The sequence below is a fragment of the Cygnus olor genome, chromosome 1 (genome assembly GCF_009769625.2).
Source record: "Cygnus olor isolate bCygOlo1 chromosome 1, bCygOlo1.pri.v2, whole genome shotgun sequence".
NCBI classification, from domain to species: Eukaryota; Metazoa; Chordata; class Aves; order Anseriformes; family Anatidae; genus Cygnus; species Cygnus olor.
Window position 1 is genome coordinate 19793816 of NC_049169.1, and position 24302 is coordinate 19818117.

The following is a 24302-nucleotide window of genomic DNA, read 5'->3' on the forward strand; positions in this document are numbered from 1 at the left end:
GCTCATACATTATGCATCTTGACCAAATTATTTACTGCAAACTGCAGCTTTTGTACTTCTTTTAGGTGAAAAGGACCAATTTCTACTTAATGCTGTGCTGAAAATCATTGTGGAAAATGTTCTCAAAAGACTGCTGTGAACCAAAAAAAGCCCCAGTGCAACTTTGAATATTTAATTTAATCATTTTCTGATAGTATAAAAGTTAGATTCAGTCATTTTCTTTCTATGCCTAGACTCTGTCAAAACCAGTCCTTTAGCACTATTTTTCAGTACTTAATAGTCAAGTTTTAGATGAAAGAGGTCCTTTTTCAATAAGGATTACTAGCCTGCCGCTCTTGAAGTTTTTAAAACAGAAATTCCATCATTTAATCATTTCAGCTTTAACTCTTATCTGATCAAATTAGCATTTGCAAGACTGCACCTAAAATAACAAAAATTGTCTTCGGAATAATCTTCAATGCAAAGAAAATTATAATTACCTAGGTGGTCTGCATGATCACAGCTTGCAATTCTGTCTTAGTCGAAAACTGGAAAATTAATTAGTTAATGTTAGTGATACTCTTTGAAGATGAAAAGTTCTATGAAAGTGCTAAGAATTATTAGAGTTATTAGATAACACAATTAACTGCTACTTACAATTAAAAAATTGAAGTAATTCCACTAAACTAAAGGGGATGTCATCATTTGCAATTCTTTGGGCCAGCTCCTCAGGGTCCAGCTGATGGGTAGAGGGGAAAGCAAAATAAAATCTGTGCAGATCACCAGTGTACAAGACCATGGGGCTCTTTAGGAATGACCAAAAGGGTACAGGATTCAGCACGCAGCAGTTGCCAGAAGCTATGCTTCAACTGAGGGATGCAAAAGCACAATCCTCTCTGTTACGCTGACAAGTACCTTCCCCCTTTCTGTGAGGTCTCTCCCACTAGAAAAGAACATACAGGGAAGGGATGAGGATATCTCACAATATGGGAAATGGAGCTTTTGCTAGTAATCCCTTTGGAACCTTTTTTAGTCTCCTCTGAAATCCTCCTAGTCAACTTCAGCTGAAATTATTTCTAAGAAAAACTTGGGTTTTGACAAAATAGCTTTTTAGTGTCAAAAAAAGACTTTGTCAAAATTGCTCTGACCTATTCTAGATGTAGTAGTTCACTCCCTGGGCCTTGAAGGTGCCTCTTTTGGCAGGCACTGCCTCTTTGCAGACAATGACTATGCTGTATTTCAGCACTTTTATCTGTTTGTAGCTATCCATTCATTGTGTCCTGTGGAGTATGTTTTCGTGTTATTCAAACATGGCACTATGTGGTAATTGCCACCTAGAGATGTATTTTATGTGGTTGAAATTGAGTTTACAACATCTGCTGTAGATTTCATTCTCAAACAAGTTTCTTTACTTCATGAAATACATTCTTTTGTACATTTTTTCTTAAATGTTTTTAGATCACAGGAATGAAAGAGCTAAGAAAGTATGAGATGTAAAATACAAACTGCATGTAATAATATTAGCATATAATGGTGTGAGAATGAATTGACGAATTTAGGTTCCTTTTCAGTGAGCCACCTTTCCTGGAACTATTCATAATTCAGACATATTAGAAGAGTCCTTAACTGTGCTATTTTATGGACTGTTGAATATTCATAATTCAAACTATACATTTTCTTAAGATTGCTCAAAGGAGCTGCATAGTGAAATTTCTGTTCACTGATTGCTTCATCATACACAAAGAACTGATTGTGTTTGCAGAATCAGAAATGAGTTTTTGCCACTACTTTCTCAACAGTTTTAAAATTCACTTCATGAAAACATATTGTTCAGTGAACTACATTGCATGTATACCTGCAACCATATTCTAACATTATTGTGCAAGTGAAAAACAATTCCTGGCAGCAAGTTTAAATTAATTCTTTGTCATGGCTATCTTGAAATTTTACTGTTTTTTTATGTGTGGTTTTGTTTTTGATTTTGAGAATAATTAATAGAAGTTCATAGTTTTTCAACTGAGTTTCTTTCAGAAAGTGTAGATGTTATGAACGATTGTGGGTATGTCTTCACTGGGCTAATGTTTCAGTCAGTGCACACACAAAAGACACTGAAAGCCACTAAAGATACAGACTCCTGAAAAGAAAAACAAACAAACAAACAAACAAACAAAAACATCATGGCAAGAGAGTTTGTGTTTGCAGAGATCTAGGAAATGTAGTGATAATTAAACATAGTAAGAGGAAGCCTCAAAGTTAACTGCATAACTGGAACACAGAAGAAAGCTATGACAACCTCGTTCCTGGGGTATTTCTGTGAAGGAATTATCACTGCAGAGATATCCAGGGCTCTGTACTGCACTGGGATCTATGAGTATGGGCAATGTACACCTTAAGTTGCCTGTGGTAAATGCAACCTCTTTAGTGACTACAGAAAGTAGATGGGATGTCTGCAGTGGCTGAGCAATCCCAAGCCTTGTAGCACCGAACAGCCGTGCTATAATGACGGCACTAGACAAGAATGCCCTTCTGAGGTCACTTGTCTTATTTTCCCTGATGCTACATTTATAACTGGATGCTGGGTATGGAAACATTAATAATTCACCTTTCCATATGCAAGGAATAAAGGAGTTTTCTCTAGCTCATGGCTGAGGTGCAAAAGCACAGCATTATCATTAATCAGTCAATGTTTATGCTTCCTGTTCAGCCCTGAAAACTTGTCTTCATAAGACTGAGCACAATGGCTGTGATAAGGGGAAGGTTCCTAAAGCCGTGTTACCTCACGGCACAGTCAGGTACATTCTGTAGAGCAACAAGAGATTTGGGCTCTTCTGCTAGCCTTTATGCTAGGCTAATAAAATGCTGCATCTATCGAAGAAGAAAGGCTAGAAGGAAATGGCCCAAAAGGTTAAAATATTTTAAAGAACAACTTGAATAAATACAGTTAACATTCACAAAGTGTGATGATAACCAAATCACCATATGTCACCATGTTCATTTCATTCCTTTGCATCATTAAAATTCCAGTGCAATTCTAGCCTAACACTAAAATAATAATAATAATAATAATAATAATAATAAATAAATAAATCTATGGGCTGGATATTGCAGTATTAAGCCTTGCAATTAATCTGCTTATTAAACTGCTTACTACTACCTTTGTCTGGCACTAGCTTCCTTGGAACTGCTGTGCTTTATGCACTAAGTGGAACTGAGGAAATAATCAACTTATACTGGTGATGGGAAAATTATGCCAACACGTTTCTATGCAATAGTACTCACCAGAAGAAACAGGGCCTGAGTGGAAGACAAAGAGTATGGCCTGCACTGAATGCAATGCTCCATACAGGAACTGTCAAATCCCCTTCACCTGATCCTCCCAGCAGCTCTCAGACACTATACTTGCATGCTATGGAGGTGGGAAGGGACGCTGACATCTCAAGATTATCTCATTACCCAAGCAGGTTTTCTGCTCTAACCACGATATGTAGCAACATCCTAGTTCTGTATCATAGAATTAACAATTCACAATAGGATTCTTTCCAATTGTGTATGATGGGAAAGAGCTAACAATATCTTCTTGATCACATTGTAAGTCTTAATAAAGTGATAGAAGTAATTACAGATGATTAGTGTTGTTGATGTAATACTCTTAGACTTCTGTAAGGCCTTTGACTTAACACATTTTGATTACGAAATTAGAGCAACACAAAACCAATGTGAAACCCATTAAAGGATTAAAACTGTCTGATAGTTTGTTAAAGGGGTATGAAGAGCTCCCAACTTCAAGCATCTATCTAATCTGTTGGTTCTTTGGTTCCCTCAGTTCTTTCATAAGCAACAGAGAGAAAAAAGAGGAACTTCTTCAGAGCAAATGTAACTTGTAAGCTCCAAAACAGCTTTGGGAAGAAAAAATTGGTACTGCAATTCCATGAGGAACTCTGGAGACTAAAAACTGAGATAACTAAAGTTGAAGTGCACCAGAAAGAAAAGGTAAAATAAACATCATCATTTGCTTCAAGAGTGGACAGCAGTTATTTTTAAATGTATGTTGTATGATATATCTATGATTAAACATAAGTACATTACTAACAGACTTGTAGAGAACATGAAAGTGTGCATGAAAGGCAAACAATATGGACAGATCACTAATACTAAGGTTGGCTCACCTACTAAAATAAGCACCTGGGCAAGCCACTTGGTGTGGCTTTTTGCACTTCTTACTGCATTTAATATGGTCAAATGTAGCCATACTTACAGAATGGGAGAATCTGTCGCCTATTACTTATCTGAGGATATGGGCATTAAGAGACCTAACCATCTGTACACAACCCCCAAGTGAAACAGTGAGCTCAAAATCAGACACACAAACTTTGTATGAATAAAGAGGATATTTATTAGGAATAGGTATGATATCCATATTTCTGTACTTGGCAGTAGTGCAAATACCTACAGGGATATTGTGTTGTCCAATTGCAAGACCTGCAATATTATAAGGGTGTTAATAACAGAAATGTTTATTGAAGATTTACTGATTGGAAAATACTTCCCACAGCACATGTCCTTCAGTAAGTACTTAATCCTACCTGTCTTAGTAAAGGGCAGGTTAGGGGGTGGCAAGCTCAAAGTCTCTGTACCTACATGACAAACAGATATTTCATAAGAGAAGATTCATGGGTCTAGTCGGTAATTCTGTAATGAGATCCAATGATCTAGATGAAGCAAGCCAAATTCAGATCGAATATAAAGCAATAAAGTTAAAGACTAATAAAACATTAAAATAATTTGCTACTGATTATGGCAGACATCTCTGGAAACACTTTCAACAAGATTGGTCATTGTTCTAAACGGAACACTCTAGTTCAACTGGGAATTAATTCAAAAATCTCTGATGGACTATGTTATGGAGGAGGTCACAGTAAATGATCACAATGGTTCCTCCTGGCCTTTATAATCTATGAATCTCTGAACTTGGTTCAATAAAACGAGTACAGCTGCCTAGCTGCAGGCACAACAGAAAATGGAGGAGGCTTTCTCCTGTTCCTACCACATAAGCTCCCAGCAAACACACCACCGAAATAAATTAGTATTCATCTTGACACAGGTAGTTGGTGCGTGAATCTGAGAAATCTATCTTGGCTGGTTTATGTTTAGGTATCTTGGGCCAGAATTAAAATGAAATGTAATTACCTAAAAGAGGCAGTCCTCAGGGACAGGACATAGCTCACCAATGACTGTTAGTCCAGTCCCAAACCTATACAATGCACATAAGCCTTCTCTATAATCAGTCAAAAGATGTAAGCATTGACTGCAGATCCCATGCTCAGTGTCCAGGACAGCTGGGTTGACTCACTGCCTGATGAGGCCTTCCTCCCTCACTGACTATGGTGTACCATAAATGCCTTGCACAAACTGAACACCCAACTTTCAGACAGCTAAACCTGAGAGTATGTTAAGTGAGAGTATGTTAAGAGTAAGTTAACCTGAGAGGAGGTTAAGTGTAAAATTCTCATCCAGACCCTCAACTGTTGCCCATCACTGGTGTTGCAACTAAAAACAGGGGTATATATACCATCTGGATGGAAACAGATAAATGACTGATACCGCCAGGCCAGGTTTAAACTACAAAATAACACTTAATGAGATTGCCACTCATTAACAACACACATTTCCAGTGGTTACTTCTTACTGACTGTTAATCATTATCAGTACATACTCAAAACATTTAGACCTTAACAGTCATATCCTCAATTAGCTGTGGTTACACAGTGCCACAGAGCTGATGTGGTACGATTAGCTATATGACTGCTGTGGTCCTCAATAGCGTTAGCCACCCAGACTGAAATGACGAGGCTCTTCAACAGTCCCCAAATACCTATTAGGATTTTGATGTGCATGGGGCTAAGATCTTGAAAAAAATAGTCTTAAATTAAAAGCACTTGGCCCTGAAATTTTATTTAAATAAATAAATAAATAAAAAGGTGCTATCTGTTGTACTTGTTAAGTTTTGATTTTCAGTGCCTCCGTGGGAAGGGTCTGGCAAAGCCAGGGAGTCGCTGGCCAGCAAACAAGAGCCCCTGAGGGGCTGAGCCTGGGGGAGGCTGTGGAGCCACGCACACCATGCTGGGAGCAGTAGCCTGTGGTGAGGAAACACATAAAAGTAAAGCCAAATAGACCCCACTCAGCTGCAGTAAGGCCACGTGCAATGTCCTTATGACCTGTTGGGATACTGGAGGTGTGAGCACAGCACCAGTGGAAAGGGATAAATATTAGAAAGTCTTTTAAAATTTTAAAGATATAATTATCATTGATAGGTTTCCATATTAATTTGAATTGGTAGTGCTAATATTATTGTAACTGGATTAATGACAACTGGCTGCTGTATTTTGATTAGATTGCCAAAATTTCATTAAGACAGTTTATTTTTGGCTTTGCATATGGAGTGCATTCCATTTTTCCTCATAAAAAGATTTGGAATTTAAGACTTCTGTCAAAGCTCAAATTTCTTCAACTAGAAATTCATGGGGAAAAATATGATTGCTCAATGACACATTGCAATGGTGAAGATGAAAAAAGAAATTGAAAACCACCCTGTTACCATAAGAGAGCTGTCCTGCAAAACAGACATCAAGTAAACAAAAGATTTCAGTTTTGTTAAATGCCTGAATAAATGCCAGATTAAAGCATCTAGGCAGCTCCAGTAAGTTCATTCTTCTTTCATGCATATGTTACTTGATTTGTAGATAACTTCATTTACAATGTAAATCTAAACTCATCTAAAGTACTAGCCTAAGACCTATTCAAATCATTTGGAGATTTTTTACTGACTTCAGTTATCTTGTCCTTAACACTATGGGCAAAGGACACCAAAACCAACAGATGTTCCAGCTTTCTGCAGCTACTACGTGTTATTGCTTTATGCTGAACCAGATAAGCAAAAGCTTTCCAAATAGATGGCTTGTGTGTACCAACACAGGTGCTATCACTGATCCATTATTGCTAATCTAAAACTTCAGATCTGTTTGTGGGGATGAAATTCCTTCTAGATACAGAGTTGGTTGTCAGCAACCACAACAGCCCTTCTGCTGAACAGAAACATCTCTTATTTCTGCACTGCATATGAGAGTCAGGGAAGATAAATCTTTGAGAGCACTGAAAGTTGTTAAAGTTGTACTGAACACTTTGAATTCAAAACCACAGAACTCAAGTCTATCTAGAAGACTCCGATATGCAAATCCTTGCATCAACCAAATGAGAAATCAAGAATGACTAAAGTGTATTTGAAGGCTGTAGAAAGGATAACAGTGTAGGAGATGAGATGTGCGCTCTACCTTTTCACCTGAGTTAGAAGATACTTTTTTCACTGACATGATGAAGGAAAGGAGCAGCCAGGTGAATGAGAGGAAAGGGAGGAATCCACTCAGCAATTACTATGTCATCATCACAATGTCAGCTGATGTTCACGAAGCTGGAGTCAAGAGACATGAGGAAGCATCTGGGCATCACAAGAAAGGAATCACAGAATCACAGAATCACAGAATCATCTAGGTTGGAAGAGACCTCCAAGATCATCTAGTCCAACCTCTGTCCTAACACTAACAAGACCTCCACTAAACCATATCACTAAGCTCAACATCTAAACGTCTTTTAAAGACCTCCAGGGATGGCGACTCAACCACTTCCCTGGGCAGCCTATTCCAATGCCTAACAACCCTTTCAGTAAAGAAGTTCTTCCTAATATCCAACCTAAACCTCCCCTGGCGCAACTTTAGCCCATTCCCCCTCGTCCTGTCACCAGGCACGTGGGAGAATAGACCAACCCCCACCTCTCTACAGCCTCCTTTAAGGTACCTATAGAGAGCGATGAGGTCTCCCCTGAGCCTCCTCTTCTCCAGGCTAAACAATCCCAGCTCCCTCAGCCGCTCCTCATAAGACTTGTTCTCCAGACCCCACACCAGCTTTGTTGCCCTTCTCTGGACTCTCTCGAGCACCTCCATGTCCTTCTTGTAGCGAGGGGCCCAAAACTCGAGGTGCGGCCTCACCAGAGCTGAGTACAGGGGGACAATCACCTCCCTAGACCTGCTGGCCATACTGTTTCTTATACAAGCCAGGATGCTGTTGGCCTTCTTGGCCACCTGAGCACACTGCTGGCTCATATTCAGCTGCCTATCAACCAGTACTCCCAGGTCCTTCTCTGCCAGGCAGCTTTCCAACCACTCATCTCCCAGTCTGTAGCGCTGCTCGGGGTTGTTGCGCCCCAGATGCAGGACCCGGCACTTGGCCTTGTTGAACTTCATACAGTTAAGGAAGCACAAAACAGGATAAGGAATGTGGTAAAAAACACTAGAAAAATCCCCACAAAATTGGTATACCCTAACAAATAATCTTGAGATTCAGTTTTGAGTAAAAGTAACCTGAGAAATCACATGTTAGCAACCAGTTAACATGTTAGCAACCAGTTGAAGAAACATCTCTGTTTACTAATTTGAAAAGTAAATGACATACTGGTTGACTTAATCCTTTCAGTTTCTGTAACTTTTCACAGAATTTGTTGAAAAAGGAGCATTCACATCCACTTTTCTAATGATCTTGCAGCCCAGACAAGAAAAAGCTAAAAACTGTGCAAAGGCTGTTGCTTTTCCCAGTGTATATGAAACTGCTCTTAGATTGGGTGAGTTGATGGATGGAAGGAAAAAGAAAGATAATCTATGTGCGCATTAAGTACATGCGAGCACATAGCTTTCATGTGTACAGAAGTGTGTGTGTTTATGTAGATAAATATCAAAAAGTGTATTTGCTACAGACAAAGCTTAGTTCAGACAGACAGACCCCCAAAGGAACATATTCAAGAAGGTAAAAAAGAAAAAAAAAAAAAAAAAGTGCTTCAATGAGAATGCTTTTGAACACCCTGAAGTTAGCTGACAAACATCCATTTCAAACAGATTCAAACAATGCGGCATGCAGGAATGGTAGACACTTGTAGAAAACAGAACAGTTTGCAGTAGTAAGATCTGCTGCAGTGCCGTAGCTAAGGTAACATTTTTGAATTTAAGAATCAAAACAAGGAGCTCAAAAAAAAAAAAATAGATGCAGTACAGCATACATGGCTTATTAAGTCAGTCACAACATTTCTGTTTCATGCCGCTATTTTAACCAGAGACTTCTGATTTTTAAACACAGACTTCTGATTTTTAAACAAAGCTTCTTATCTCATGCAGGGTTAGCCTGGATTTTAAATTCTCATAGAAGCGGTTTCATGTTAGAGAAAACTCAATAGATGGAAAATAGATTGTTTTAATTCGGTGATTATTTTATTCCATAGATCACAGAGTTGCTAAAGGCAGTGGGACGCTCCCCTGTGGTGCTTTTTCCTTGGTATTTGTCAAGTGAGTTGCAGAATTGTTCATCCGGTACTAATAAACAATCTCATTAATGCTGTCTGAGCCCAGCTGCCTGCTCCAGCAAATCTGTCCAAACCTTCATAGACTAGTCACCTTTACCGCAACACACTCTCTCTCTTGTGTGCAGGGAGAATCCCTCCTCCCTGCTGCATTCCTTCTCTCCCTGACTCGACTCCCTCTTCATAGTCCCAGCCATTAAATTAACACAAAAAGAATGATGTAGAGAAACCAACATATCAATTTCACAGGTGTATATTGCTCTCACAAATTATTTTACACTATGCAATACAAACCATATGATCCAGGGGACTGATAATTTTTCATCCCCCCATTATTCACAGACTTTGTTACCCAATGCAAACAGTTCATTAAAACTCCAGAGAAAGCTGATTTAAAAGCAGGGATTCAAATCCCCTTCAAGTGTACCTCGGATCTCAGTCCCCTATTTAGGAAAAGCAAATTAATTTGCTCCGTTAGCCCCTCCAAAAGCAAATAAAGTCTCGGGACTCGTTTCTATTGTCTGACTAGTCACTCCTCAGCCTGGCAAAACCATGCCCATGTAGACAGTATTTGTGTGATGGGTCTCCAGGAACTTCCATTCCAGGTAGAAGAAAGGTGAAGTAATTAATATGTTTCTGGAGAAGATTGCAGAAGCATTTAATTATTTTTGTATCTCTAAATAGGTAGGTACGTAGATAGCCAGTTCTATTTTTCTAAGATGAAACCTTTTGCTTTGAGAGTTAAAAAACTTTAGCTTGGCTTTTTCGTATCAGTTATTGTTTACATCTTATGTAGAGTCTTTAGAGTCTTTGTGCAATAGGTTTATAGTTCAAAAAGATATTTATCTGAGTTATTCAAGCATGACAAGAGGAACCGCTAATGACAAAATGACAAGCCAGAATACCCTTATAAGAAAAGGTCTGCAGATGTAAAGGTATTGACAAAAGTGTTCAGAGCATCTATACAATGCAAATGTAGGATCTGAAGGCTTTGAAGCCTCCAGAGTGAACAAACTCAATGCAAGAAACATCAAAATAACAAGAAGCAGAAACAGAGAATGTTTCTATGCAGCCAGAAATCTCAGCTCCTCTGTTTTGAGACCTGACCTACACATAAAACATCCAGGTGACAGATTTCTTTGGGATCAGGGGCAGGCATTCATGTGTGTACATGTCACATCATCCCTTTGCTCAGCCCATTTGGGTACTGAAATTTCAGAATCCTTCTTTTACAGAATTGTGATAGAGAGTCACTCCTTTCTTACTGAGATAGAGTGAATTCACAAAAGGTGATAGTTGCTTCTAAAGGAATAGGAAAATAACTGCTTAATGGGGAGATTTGTAGCACAGTTTTCCCTTCAAACCTTGCTCACAGCATCCAGGGCATCTGGATTTTTGCAGTCCTGCCCAGGATTATTCAAGCACATCAAGAAATCTAATTTTATTCTTTGTAAAATATGCATGGCAATTTTCTAATGCCAAAAGGGGGGAAAGACTCAAAAGCTGCTTCAGAAATGAGAAGCAGAGATTTGAAAGTGGGCTGAGTTCCATTTCATAAACTTTCCTTCTACATTTTCACCTGAAACTCTGTGTCCTGCCCTGCACAGCAAACAGCTATCATATGACAGTGACGCTTAGTTGGTGCCATACCTGGATGTAAAACCAGTATGTAAAACTCAATACCAAATGTAAAACTCAAGGCATGCAAAATAGGAAAAGCTTCATGTTCTCCTATCCCTGCTTTCTTAATTCCAATTTCCTTTTCAATACAAATTTATAAAACAGATTTTAAATATAGTTATGTTTTAAAAGAGTAACCAGAAGTGTAAAGGCGCAATGTTTTTCAGTAATTAGCTTTTAATAAAGATATGTTTCCTAGACACGGGAGACAAAAATGTGGAGTTCTTTAATTACTAATTATTATACTAATTTAATTACTAAAATTCATCATGACATGAACTTGCGTGCATAAAGGGTCCATGAAGCACATAAAAAAGTAATGGAAAGCAATCCAATATATCCCACATTCTTAACTGAACTAGGTACTTCTGGTATCATTGGGCGATTAGCTGACCACATTTTCTACCACCCATACACATCACCAAATCATGAAACCTCATGAAAATGGTACACTCTGCTGCTACTACAAAACAAAGAACAAGTATACCATAAAAAATGCACTTGTTTTACTTGTCTCTATATGCTCTATATGCTGAAAGGAACTTTACAAAAGGGATTAATAAAACACAGGTTCACTTTTAATTTTATGGGATTATTGACTAACAAGGTGAAATAATCCCCATGCATAATTATGCTGAATAAACAGATAATCAGCTAGGCCATTTCAATAAAACCTAATCCAAAACAGTCCACCAAAAGTAGACATAAATTAAGAAACAGATTTATCATCAAATAAAACAATTTATTCCTCACATAATTTTCTTGTTATTACCATTGTCCATTTTCTTTCTCATCATTCATGCTCATTTTGCCAAATCCAATTTCGCTTTATTTGTTCTCTTCTCTTATTTCTGTGTTGTGTACTATCTAGTCATTTTCACACTTTTTATATCGTCTCTATTCTCCATTTTTTCCTTTATAATTCCAGTCTAAAGAATTTCCCACACTCCTCATCTCTTTCCTATACCGTGATTCACTAGGTTTCTGCAATCTCCTCTATACATAGTCTATATTTTCTACCCAATCTTCTATCCTGAACATGTATTTCAAGTACTTTTTTTTTTTCATTTTTCTGCTGAATTGCATTCAGCTATGCTCATGCTACATTGTTCTGCTTCCTAGTTTTTAATCCCGATACACATTAGCAGCGTATCACAAATTTCTTGTTGTCAACCATTTCACAATTAAAAAAAAAAAAAAGTTCACAGATAAGGAAGTCAAATGCTTGGTATGACTAATATTAATGCTTTCAGCAACACTGAGCAACTGAGGGGAGGATCTCAAATACAACCTATTAAATATCAGCAACTTAGAAAAAGATTGCATTCTTCACTTGACATTTGTTCAACTACTTACATTTCACACTGGTGTGGATTCACACATGCATGACCCTGATGACTTTGAACAAGGCACATCTACGCTGCACATCAGAGCCCTGGTTTTGCAGTGACTGCCACATGTCTTTCAGGCAACATTCGGGCAAAAAGCTCAGGTCTGCAAGCAGTAAAACTACATCTGGGCATGCTGCATCTGACCAAATAAGCTCCATCTGCCTTGCATGATTGAACTACAGTGTAATACAGCTACGCTTCACTCCTCCTGGGCCACTGGGTCCCCTCTGATCTGATGTTGCCCATAGGCTTACCTAAGCCAGTTCAAGTGTCTCTCTCTGTACATGACGTAGTTGAGCTCTTAAAATTACGAAGGACAACCATTCTTTATTCTTCTCTTCTTTGGCAGTGTGGCTGATGGGCTTTCATTACCTGGAAAAAATCAAATGTGAATCCACATCAATACAAATGATGTATTTATGTAATATTTAAACAATATTTAGTTAGGTGTTAAGTATATATATTCTTTTTACTATTGCTATATAGCAAGTATTTCTGTGGACCCTGAGAAATATGTGAACCCTACAAGAAGAATGTCTTTTTGACTAGGAACATATAAGAACTGCATTGAATTCCATCTGGAAAAGTATCACTGAGATGCTATGGCTTAAGAGATGTCTCAAAGAAGCTGTATCTGAAGAAAAATTGCTAAGTTATCTTGATGAGCACCTTAAAAGCTTTAGTTGCCTAAGAAAGGTTATCCACAGACAAGCAGCGCATCACGGTCGTGTGAACAGGAATTTTTGGCAGCAAAAACCATTCACAGTTCTGACAGAATAGGTGGAGTCACCTCTAAATTGAACATGAAAGACTGTAACAAACATCACAGAAAGGCAGAAGTACCCCTCTTCTTCAGAATCCAAGTATGTAGAATTACTGTGATATCCTGTACTGTACTACTGTTTATGTTATGTATTGTCTTATTATCATAAAAGTGTAATTCTAATATTTTATCTGCATTTTATGTATATTTTTAGCTATTTTGGTTATCTGCCTTTGAGGTTTAGTTGTAAAATTTTGGTGCAGAAGACTGATCCCATTCTGGGTAACACACAGATTTCTGTACCTCAACATCAAGACTCATCAGTCCTGCTGAGGATTTGTAATGTGATTCATTTTATCTCAGTAAGCTAATCTAGCGCACACAAACACCAGACTACCCCCTATGCTTGTGCTCCACAGCAGTGCTGTCACGCAGTGTCTATACAGGCACAGCACATATGATCTGCCAGCCCTGCACTGCCCCAGAGGACAGGACAATACCCCTAATTTTCTACTGACTCCCAGGCCAGCTGTCTCCTTATGTGCATACAAGAATCAGAGAATCACAGAATGATTTGAGTTGAAAAGGACCTTAAACATCATCTAATTCCACCCATCCTGCCATGGACAGGGACACCTACCACCATACCTGGGTGCTCAAAGCCCCATCCAGCCTGGCCTGGAATGACAGTCACAGAACTTTGTTCTTTGTGTGGCGAACAGCACACGGCCCTGATACTACTACCTATGTGGATCCACCACTCCTGTAATTACAGTACATAGTATATATACATATATATACTATGTACTGTATATATATATATATATATAAGTATATACCCACTTCCATTTCTTAGTGGGTTGGCCTTGGCTAGCTGCCAGACACCCACCCAGCTGCTCTCTCATATCCTCTCCTCAACGGGACCAAGGGGTGAAAATAAAATGAAAAAACTCATGGGCCGAGAAAAAGACAGGGAGATCACTTGCCCAGTTACCATCATGGGCAAAACAAACTTGACCTAGGAGAAATGATTTTGATTTACTACTAATTAAAATAAATTTTAGTAGTGAAAAACGGACAAATCACAACAAGCCCTTCCCCTCACCCCATCCCTTTCACTCCCTCATTCCCATCTCCCTCACCTCCACCTCCCCAAGCCACACAGGATGCTGCGGTCAGTCCATAACATGTCCTCTCTGCTGCTCCATCCTCCTCACCTTTACCCCTCCTCCAGTATGCTTCCCATGGGCTGCAGTCCTTCAGGATAAACCTGCCACAGCATGGGCTGTCCATGGGCCATGGTTCCCTCAGGAAATACCTACCTGCTCCACCGCAGGGTCCTCCACAAGCCACAGCATGGGTATTCTCCATGGCCTGCAGGGGGGTCTCCGCTCTGGTGCCTGCAGCACTGCCTCCCCCTTCTTCTCTGACCTTGGTGGCCACAGGGCCCTTTCCCTCACTTTTCACTTGTCAACACCTATGTGCCATGTTTTACTCTTTCTCAAACACTTTTTTTTTTGGCTGCTGGGCCCAGCTGTGCCCTGCACTGGGGCCGTTGGAGGCAGCTGGAACCAGCTGTGTCCAGTACTGGGCAGCCCCGGCCTCTCCTCACATGGGAGTCCGCAGCCCTGCAGCAAGCACATGGTCACAGACACACAACACATTATTTATTTATTTATTTATGTATTTACATTAGCCCTGTGGTGGAGACGTGCTGTTTGTTAGTTCCCAGATTTGAACACAAAGAGATGTTAAATGTGTCACCCCAGATCCTAACACCCCAAAGTGTGACAGAACAACCTCAATAGGTGATTATAGCTTGTTGTCAGCCAGAAATTTCCTCAGGGTCTGTCAGATTTATGTGATTTACATTGGCTAAGGCTGTGAACCATGAATAGAAGCAGCATTAGTTGAGGGTTATGCACAAACACAGCTGAGCAGAATTTGCTTGCCATTTATTTAAGCATCTTTCTATGTTTTTGTCTTTTTGTCCATGACCACAGAGATACGTGCTTATTACTTGAAATGCTGCATTTTTTTACATTTCTATTCCTTTGATTTGTTTAGCTCACGACAAGGTCAGTAGGATGTTTTAGCTCAGTCCTATTTATTAGATCAAAAATATACTGTGGCATATTCTGACAAATGCACAACTACAATTCTTACAGCTTTCCCTACTGTAATATCAAAATCCTTACAGAGTGGTGACATTTACATCATTTTACATTTTAATGTAGTCCATATAGCTTTATATGGTTATAACAGCATTTTAGGGACTATATTATATGGATACCTAAGGGATCTGATCCGTAAGGTGAAGAAGTATCTGCAATGGGTCCATGCATATCAATGCACCCTTCAACAACTCTCACTTGAGCAAATAATTTGCTTCAGGTGCTTCTGTGAAGAATAGTCAGAGATGAAAAAGATTAAAAAAAAAAAAAGAAAGAAAAGAAATATATTAAAGTAAATTGAAGAACAGAGAACAGAGGAGATGAACAAAAGAAAAGTAAGACAAAATGCAAAAGACCCACTAAACGTTTTGGGAATTAATGTAGGGCAGGAGGGGCAACTGAAATGCCCACTTACCCCCAAAAAAGATAATAATTATAACAAAATTCAGCTTTTTATACAAAAATAAGTCTCCTGATATATCTTTACATCTATTGTTCCTTGGTATATATTGTGGTTTAACCTAAAAGGCAGCTAAGCATCACACAGCCATTCACTCACCCCCAGCACCCCACAGTGGGATGGAGGGGAGAACTGGGAGGAAAAAAAGGTGAAACCTTTGAGATATAAACAGTTTAATGGGACAGAAAAGGAAGGGAAATAATAATTATGATTATGATTATGGTGGTGATGATGATGATAAATAATAATGATAATAATAATAGAATGTACAAATGTAAAAAGCAAATGACGCACAATGCAATTGCTCACCACCTGCTGACTAGTGCCCACCCCATCCCTGAACAGCAGTTCCCCCCACCCCAGCCAGCCACCCCATATTAACTGTTCAGCATTACGCCATATGGTATGGAATATCCCTTTGGCCAGTTTGGGTCAGCTGTCCTGGTTCTCTCCCCTCCCAGATCCTTGTGCACCCCCAGCCTGCCCACTTGCAGAACAACGTGAGAAGCTGACAAGTCCTTGGCTTAGTGGAAGCACTGCTCTACAACAACTAAAACACTGGTGTCTTATCAGTATTATTCTTATCCTAAATCCAAAACACAGTACCATACCTGCTACTAGGGAGAAAATTAACTCTATCCCAGCCAAAACCAGGACAGTATATCAGGTGGAAAGGTGAATTAGGTGTACAACACACGAGCCACTAGTCAGTCAACCTTTCATCAAAGTTATTCCTGGTCTTCAGGGTACACTGAAGAGGATGGGACCAGGATGGCTTTAAACCTCTGCAAGACTCCTTGGCCAATGGCTGCCTTTGGGACATGAAGAAGTTCATACAACTTAAAGCAATAGTACCCCTATTTTGTCCCAGGTTGTACCAGACCATCCTTTGTATTGTAGGGATGTATTATTGTATATCCAAGGACTGAAAAGCAATGTACTTCTTGATATAACTTCTTTGTATTCCACCAGATCATTTCTGTGATAGCAAACTCTTAGATACCTACATAATAGAGCATTTTGTCCCTTTGAACTGCTCTGAGAAAAGATCAAAAGCTAATCTGGACTGTTCAAAAATGTATATTTGTTTGCCCTCTCAAACTAGTGTTAGGCACATGAAGTCACTTAACACAGACAGGCATTTTCACAGTACTAAAATGGTTCAGAAATTTCTTTTCTTGGTTGAAATAAGTCAGAAACTCCCTGAGACTGAATATATTCAAGCATGATGTATTGTATGTTCTTCAGTGGACCTACACTGACGATAACGATGGTCTTGAATGTAAGAACTATAACTTTCTGCAGCTATATAACTTCCATTTCATATATTTTGGTTTATGTTTACTTCATCTAGGAGTTACAAAAAGTGTCAAAACCAAACAAACAAAACAGCAATAACAATAACAACAAGAATCCTTGAGTAGATTTTCCACTGCTGAAGTTCTTTGACAAAACTGAGTATTGGATAAAATGCCATTCAGTGCCAGAGGATTGCAAAAGGTCTTCTTTGAATATAGCAACCTTCAAGTGCCTGTATAATACTTAAATTGCCCTTAATTTAGTAGCTGGACTGAACTAATTATCATGAACATCAAAAGCTTTCCAGAAATACAGTCATTAAATATTTTTCCATTTCCTAGCATTAAAAAGCAACTCCTGGCTTTATTAGCATAAGTTTTCTCTTTAACTGGGTGCTAATGATGGTGTTTTTTCAAGACTTTTCACAGCTAGTACCTTAGGGTAAGTAAACATATAAATAGGTTTGGTAAGCTTTGGGGCTGAAGTCTCGGGTTAACAGCATCATTATAAAAAGGATATACAATTACTACACTAAGTATTTCCTTAAGTCACCTTTGGTGCTTTACATTTCAAAATGACTCATAATATGACCAGTCATTAATATTTGCCTAAATATATATATATAAAAAAAAAAAAAAAAAAAAAAAAAAGGTTGTTTTCTTACAGCTTCAGTCAAATTCTAAATAATGGCCATTTACTGAATTTCAGTGATGCATTATTTGACAGTATCCCTGTTCATAATTTTTGCTTTAAAGTGAACTCAGAATGGAGTAAACTCCTCTAAAAGGAAAACACAAGCAAGTGGAATCCATAGAAATAATCTCTCAGACCAACATTCACGTACATATTTTATTTACATATCTAGTTAAAGACCTTTTACTCTCTGTAGCCACAACTGGTGTTTGTTGGCAACTTAAGTCCTTCTTGATTTCCTATCATCTGCTACCTTGTGCTGGAAGATTTCATGGAGGTAATAAAACTTCTGTCTTTCTTTATAACTTAAATAGGTTCAGGCTAAGTTTTTTTCTTTTATCTTTTTGTTCCAGTAATGCAGGAGGTATGGAGGAGTGAGGGTTGTCACTGATGACATCTGAGGTATAGGTTTGTCAGTGATAGAGTGCCACAAGCCCTGGTCCTAACCTGTATCAATCTAATGGTACCACAAGTCATTACTCTTTCAGAAGCCCATAACAGCCTCCTATCACCAACCTTCAGTCTGCAAAAGCACTATCTTCTACCAGAGAGTATCTGTATTCCTGTTCTCAAAATATAATGATTTCTGCTTTGAGATTCAAGGAAAAGAACAAATCAAACTATTATTAATGTTTTATGCACTGACCTTAGCAGCAGTGGCTTTAACTGTAAAAATATTACTCATTTGTAAATATTCTTTCCTACAAAAATGCTTCATTCTGTGTAGCAGACTTAAACCTTCCCCAATCAGACAAGGAAGAGGAGAAGCTGGCAGAAAGAGAGCTACAATTCAGCTATTCTCCAGACTTCCTAGGTCAATTTTCTCTTTGCTTGACATTTTTAAATGCAAAATGACTGTCACTGACATGAACTAGGAACTCTCCATTCTGCAGGAGTTCTAACATATTGATCAAGATGAAAGAAAATTAGCCTATGAAGCAGGAATAGGGGAAAAAAATAAAACTGTAAAGTTAATATTGACTAAATTCATCTTCAGATTTTGTAACTGTTTTTAGTATTTTAAAATCTATTTAAAATATTTAATATTTTCTTCATGAAATGAAAAATTTAGGATGATTCTTTTTTTAACTTTTTTTTTTCATTGAAAAAAAATAAGCTCCTCTGAAGCATCTAAGGGATATGACTTCTGCCTCTCAACACATCATTAGTTTTTCAGTCTGTGGAGTACTCAGTGTGTACATGGGCTGAAATAAAGGCAGCCTTCATCAGGAAAAAACAGGTTGAGACTTTCTCAACAGAGTGGTGTCTTGGCATTTCCAAAGTCACTGCAGAATATTTCCTATGCTACTGAATCACAGAAATGCAGGGTAAAATTATTCATTGTCCCTTGCAGCCTTTCTCTTTTCTTTCCTCTCTTTTCATTTCCTTGCCTTTCCTTGCCTTGCCTTGCCTTGCCTTGTCTTCCCTTGCCTCGCCTCGCCCCACCTCGCCTAGCCTCGCCTCTTTTCCTCTCCTTTTCTATTCTTTCCTCTTTCTTTACTTTATTTTACTTTACTTTACTTTTTTTTCCTCCCTGTAAGCCACACAAATTTAGCTTCTGAACATAATTTTGCAGCATTCCTGTAGAAATACCAATGGTAGTACCCAAAATGCTGGAAATGTTTCCATTCTAAAGATTTTCTACAGACTAAAATAAAATAAAATGAAATAAAATAATAAAATAAAATAAAAATAAAATAAAATAAAATCTAAATGCTAAATAAAAAATGTATTTTTCATTTTCTTTTAGCGTTGAAACAAGGCAAGATTTCCTTGTGATCAAAAAGACTACTTCAAACCAATTCCTATCTGTCTTTGAATAAGGTGAAGCTATAACAATTTGATAGGCCAGACTGAGATCTGGACCTTATCCTTACAACTAAAAAGTTTGCTCATGCATGTCTTTGTGCTTTTAGCTGTACAAATGCATCACCTTCTTTAACAATGCCGTCTGGTCAGCTGGCTTACTGCACCAGGCATTCAGCTGCAGACAGATATGGAGAATATTAACCATGTCAATGTTTTACCTCCTATTGCCTTGACCTTCGCTGGGGAAAGCAAAGATCCCAGAAATAGAATATCTGAAGGAGTAGATTAATTTGGGACAAATCCTTTTCATTTTGGGCCAGATCCCAAGCCAGAATCAATTTAAAGAGTCTGTGTAAGCTAACAGAATTATGTTACTGAAACCAGTTGAATATCTTTTGCAACTACAGGCTCTTCACCCCTCAGGAGAATATTATTTTTCAGTTGACAATAGGCTGCCTGAAATATTAAAAACACTAAAGTAAGCATATATATATTCTAAGTAAATGGTGTCCTTTAGAATATTTAGGAGCTAAACTAAAACGATCATGATTGGCACCTTGTTAATGTCCGTATAAATAATAATTAGTTTTATTTTTGCAGGCTACTTCTCAGGTACCTTTGCAGGCTTTCTTCTTATAATTGCTGGATTTTTTTCAGCACTTTACTAATACAGTATTGCGAATATATCCGGTCTCAATTTCTTATTTTTAAAGAAGGTTTTAGCCTTTACAGCTACAGCAGAAAACACAAAAAATTCTCTCTAATATTTTAATGGCATAAAAAGTGTGAACAGCAAATAAAAAAAAAATACATACATACATTAAAAAAAAAAAAAAAAACTCAGAATATTGAAAACAAACTGGTAATATCCTGTATCACTGTTCATCATTCCAGCTTTTGAGTCTGGCAGTGCAGCTGTTAGTCCCATTTCACAAATGAAGAAGCTGAAGTAGTGCTTTGGATGAAACAGTGTGAGCAGCTTTTGAAAGTGAGTCAAGTGTTAGGGTCCAGAGGCAGCAGGGAGCACTAAGGGTCCCAAAAGCCCTGGGTTAAAGCTCAGACTGTTTTCATCTAGCTATTAGACTGTAACATCATGTAATGAGCTGATGCCTCAGAGAAAACCAATCAATCCTTACTGTTTCAGGGTGATCTTAGTGACAGGCTCTGTTTTGGAAAGCCAGAGATCCTAGCTCCAAACCTGCATGCAATTCTCCAGGCTATGCAACTTGGTGCAACATCAGAGCAACAGTTGATAAGGCAAATTAGTGTGAAAGTAACATAATTTATTCCAGTGTAAATAATGTGACAAATTCTCCCAGATTATTTAACTAAGCATGATACTGACAATTGGCAAGAAGCGTTCCTGACTGGGGAGAAAAAAAGAAAAAAAAAGGAAAAAAAAGTTTTAATTGGAATAATTGCAAAGCATTTTAATGACTTCTATTTTTAACAAGGAATAAATGTTCATGAGACCTACCATGTTGATAACTCACAATTTCCTCCACAAGCATCACGTCTGGGGCAGGAGCTGAGCAAGCTGCCCCATTAATGAGCCCAAGCCTTGTTTTGAAGGAATAGCAGTGACAGGAGGTCGATAAAACTCTGACAGACAGGACGGGAGAGGGCTGCATGACTGACCAACCATGGTCACTTCTCAAGACAGAGGAGCACCCAGCCTCTGGGGCAAATTCATACATTGGCATGAGATAACACCTGCCATCAGAGGGTCTCTGGTGTGCCAGGAGCCCACGGCCCTGGAGCTGCTCCACTATTTACGTACTGTGAACAGATGATACCAGAATTTATACTCTCTAATGTCTGCAGATTATTAGAAGCAAAAAATACCAAACTCGATTAAAGTAACTCCTCCTGTGGGGGGAGTTCAGTTCTGTGAGATGAGGTGAATTGCAGGAAAGATTTGTAAACCAGAAGCACCGCAGCCCCACAGGGACTGTGCGCTGCTGTGGCTACCACCCTGGTAGCTGAAGGCTCCCCAGGGAAAGTCCCTTGCAGGATGGCACAAGCACAGGTTCCCCCCAGGCTTGGCACCAGCCCCATCTGGAAGCTGCACTGGGGCATGTACACAGCATGCCCCCCCCTTTCCAGGCACACCATTTCAGCAGGTCTGCAACACCGCCCCAGCAAACGAGCCATGCAACAGGGAGGCTTTCAGGTACAGCCTACGAGAATCATCACTTACTTATTACCTTTTTTTTTGTTTGTTTTACTTTTTGAAGACAAGGTCAGTAAGCTTTGAAATAAAAAAATAAATAAATAAAAAATGATGACTGTTTTTTTCCCCCTTCCTCCTTGCCCAGTGAAACCTCCCACCCTTTAACAGTGGGAAGTGATGCCTCATGGGGAAGAATTGCCCTGAAATGCTTTGGAGCAGCAATGGGGTATGAACATCCAGCTGACCCAGCTCTACTTCCATCAGAGTAAAACAGAATGGTATTATAGTTTGGGTTCAGAAGAACAAACGCTTTCCATGTTGTTTTTATACAAATCTCAGTTTGCAATACAATTTGTTGTGTTTTTTTTTTTTTTTACTCTAATTAATTTTAGAAAGGCTTTTTATTTCTTTTACATTTATAATGCTTTCAGTAGTAGCATTTTTTCTGCTACTTAAGACTTAAAAACTTAAGATTTTTAAGAGGAGTGCATCAAACCAATACGGACTCCAATCACTCTTTGCTTTGTGATGAATTTTTTATACTGTAAATATTTTTGAAAGCCTTTTTTACATTTATATTACTTTCAATAATAACCTTTCTGTGATAACCTGCAAAGCTGAATAATCAATTAGAAAATTCATGCCCTCTGAAGAGATTTCTCTTTTAATTTGTTTTTATTTCAACGATAGTTTATCTTATGCTTCTTAGTGTATAAAATAAATAAAAAGACAGTATTGATAATGCATGTGTTTACTGCAGAGAAACATTCTCCATTTAATTACTCTGCAAATAATGTGGCTTCACATATAAAAAATAGACTAGCAGATGAACACAAGGTTATCATAAGTAAATGGTTAAAGAAGAGAATAAGCTCCCCTCATGTACACACATTATAATGTTTCCTCAGGCAGTTTGGACTGAAGAAGAGCTCCTGCTGGGACATTTTAAGAATAAAAGCAATTAACACAAATAACAGTTGATTATTTACATTCTCAAGACTTGATCTCTCTCTTATTAAAAACAACTGAAAGACTCCCCGTTATGTGACAAGACTGGATGAGACCTTTAATTTTTCTGTCACCTTTCTGTAGTGTTATGTGGGTATGTTGTCATTTTGTTGGCATTAGAGATGATAAAATGAAAAATTACATGGGTAGGTTTTCTTCATGTTTAGATTATACAAGCTTTATACACAGTTTTGAGGATCAAGTCTAACCTTCCCACTACTGTTTCTGACTCAGCCCTTGTTTTAATAAGCACGAGATACTAAGGAAAAATTATTGTAGAATGTTCTAAATTCATTTCACAATCAACTGTGTCTGTGAAACACTATAATTCAGCAATATTGCATTCTGGTAAGCGCCTTTTTTTTCCCAGAAATACTAGCTGAAATGTGCAACGTGATTTCTCTTATACATGCGTAATGAAAAAAAATATTGCAGGTTTTGAATAGAGGTGGGATAGATTTATTAAAACAATTTGTGTAATGTCTCATAAAACTTTACTATCTCCAAAATTAACTTCAATTGGAATTGCAATAAACATAATCATACAGGGTAGAAACTATCTGGATAGCCATAAATATGCATTAATTATAAATATCAATATTTTGATTTATGGTCGAAAGTGGTAAGGAGACTGGCAGTAGATCCCTGTTTTGTTTAAAATTTCCATGTCAAATCTGGAAAGTAGAGAAAAATATGACAGTAACAGAAGCAATTTTGAGAAGTAAAAGTACTTATGGAATTTAGAAATGCAATAACAAAAATTGTTACAATTTAGGAAATACAGTCTCATACCTTGGAATAAGACTAATGTAGGTCAAAACTTGAAAGGAGGAGAAACCAGGAAACCTACAAAGCAATCACATCGGAGGGGGTCAGGCTGATGGCAATTTCCTGTAGCTACGTGATAACATCAGCTCCTGCCAGGCTGCCTACACCACTATTTTCTGGAATAATCCAAGACTTCAGCCGCCCAGACACATGGCAGATGAGCATAGGGTCAGAGGAAGACCTGAGCAAATGCAGTTCTGCATGGCTACCTTAGCTTTTGTCCTCTTTTTTGAGCAACATTGTAGAGCAAACTGGGTTTCTTCATTTTGGTTCCTAACAACCTTAATTCTAACTATCCCTTGTAAGAAAGAAGTCATAATGATCTCCATATGCTTCAGGGAAAGGTGGTAGCACCTAATTTTAATCCCCAGAAACCTTCAGCAACTGCAAAGTATAAATAAAATGCAATGCGAGAAAGAGAGACTTAATCATCTTGGTTTTGTTAGGTTTCTCCAAGATAATTTCCTTTTTATCCTTCATAGTAGGATTTTGTCATTTCCACATACCAAGCTCAAGCCTCTGCAAGTTTAGATGCCCTGAACAGTAATGAGCAGGTACAGTGTGTTCCTTGAATGAATGTAAATAAATTTTATATTTATTTATTTATTTTCTATAAGTGAGGATGTAAATGAGGATGCATCACTGCAT

The 24302-nt window shown here is 38.2% G+C and overlaps 2 long non-coding RNA genes across 2 annotated transcripts; one reads left to right on the top strand and one right to left on the bottom strand.

The window, feature by feature from the left end:
- Positions 1 to 366: 366 nt before the first annotated feature.
- LOC121064100 lies at positions 367 to 13259 on the bottom strand. Its single transcript, XR_005816338.1, has 3 exons — positions 13117 to 13259; positions 12702 to 12819; positions 367 to 527 (listed from the first exon to the last, which is right to left on the bottom strand). It is a non-coding gene; the product is annotated as an uncharacterized LOC121064100 (long non-coding RNA).
- LOC121064099 lies at positions 13253 to 22844 on the top strand. The gene is made up of 3 exons (XR_005816337.1): positions 13253 to 13310; positions 21964 to 22083; positions 22727 to 22844. It is a non-coding gene; the product is annotated as an uncharacterized LOC121064099 (long non-coding RNA).
- The last annotated feature ends 1458 nt before the right edge of the window (positions 22845 to 24302 follow it).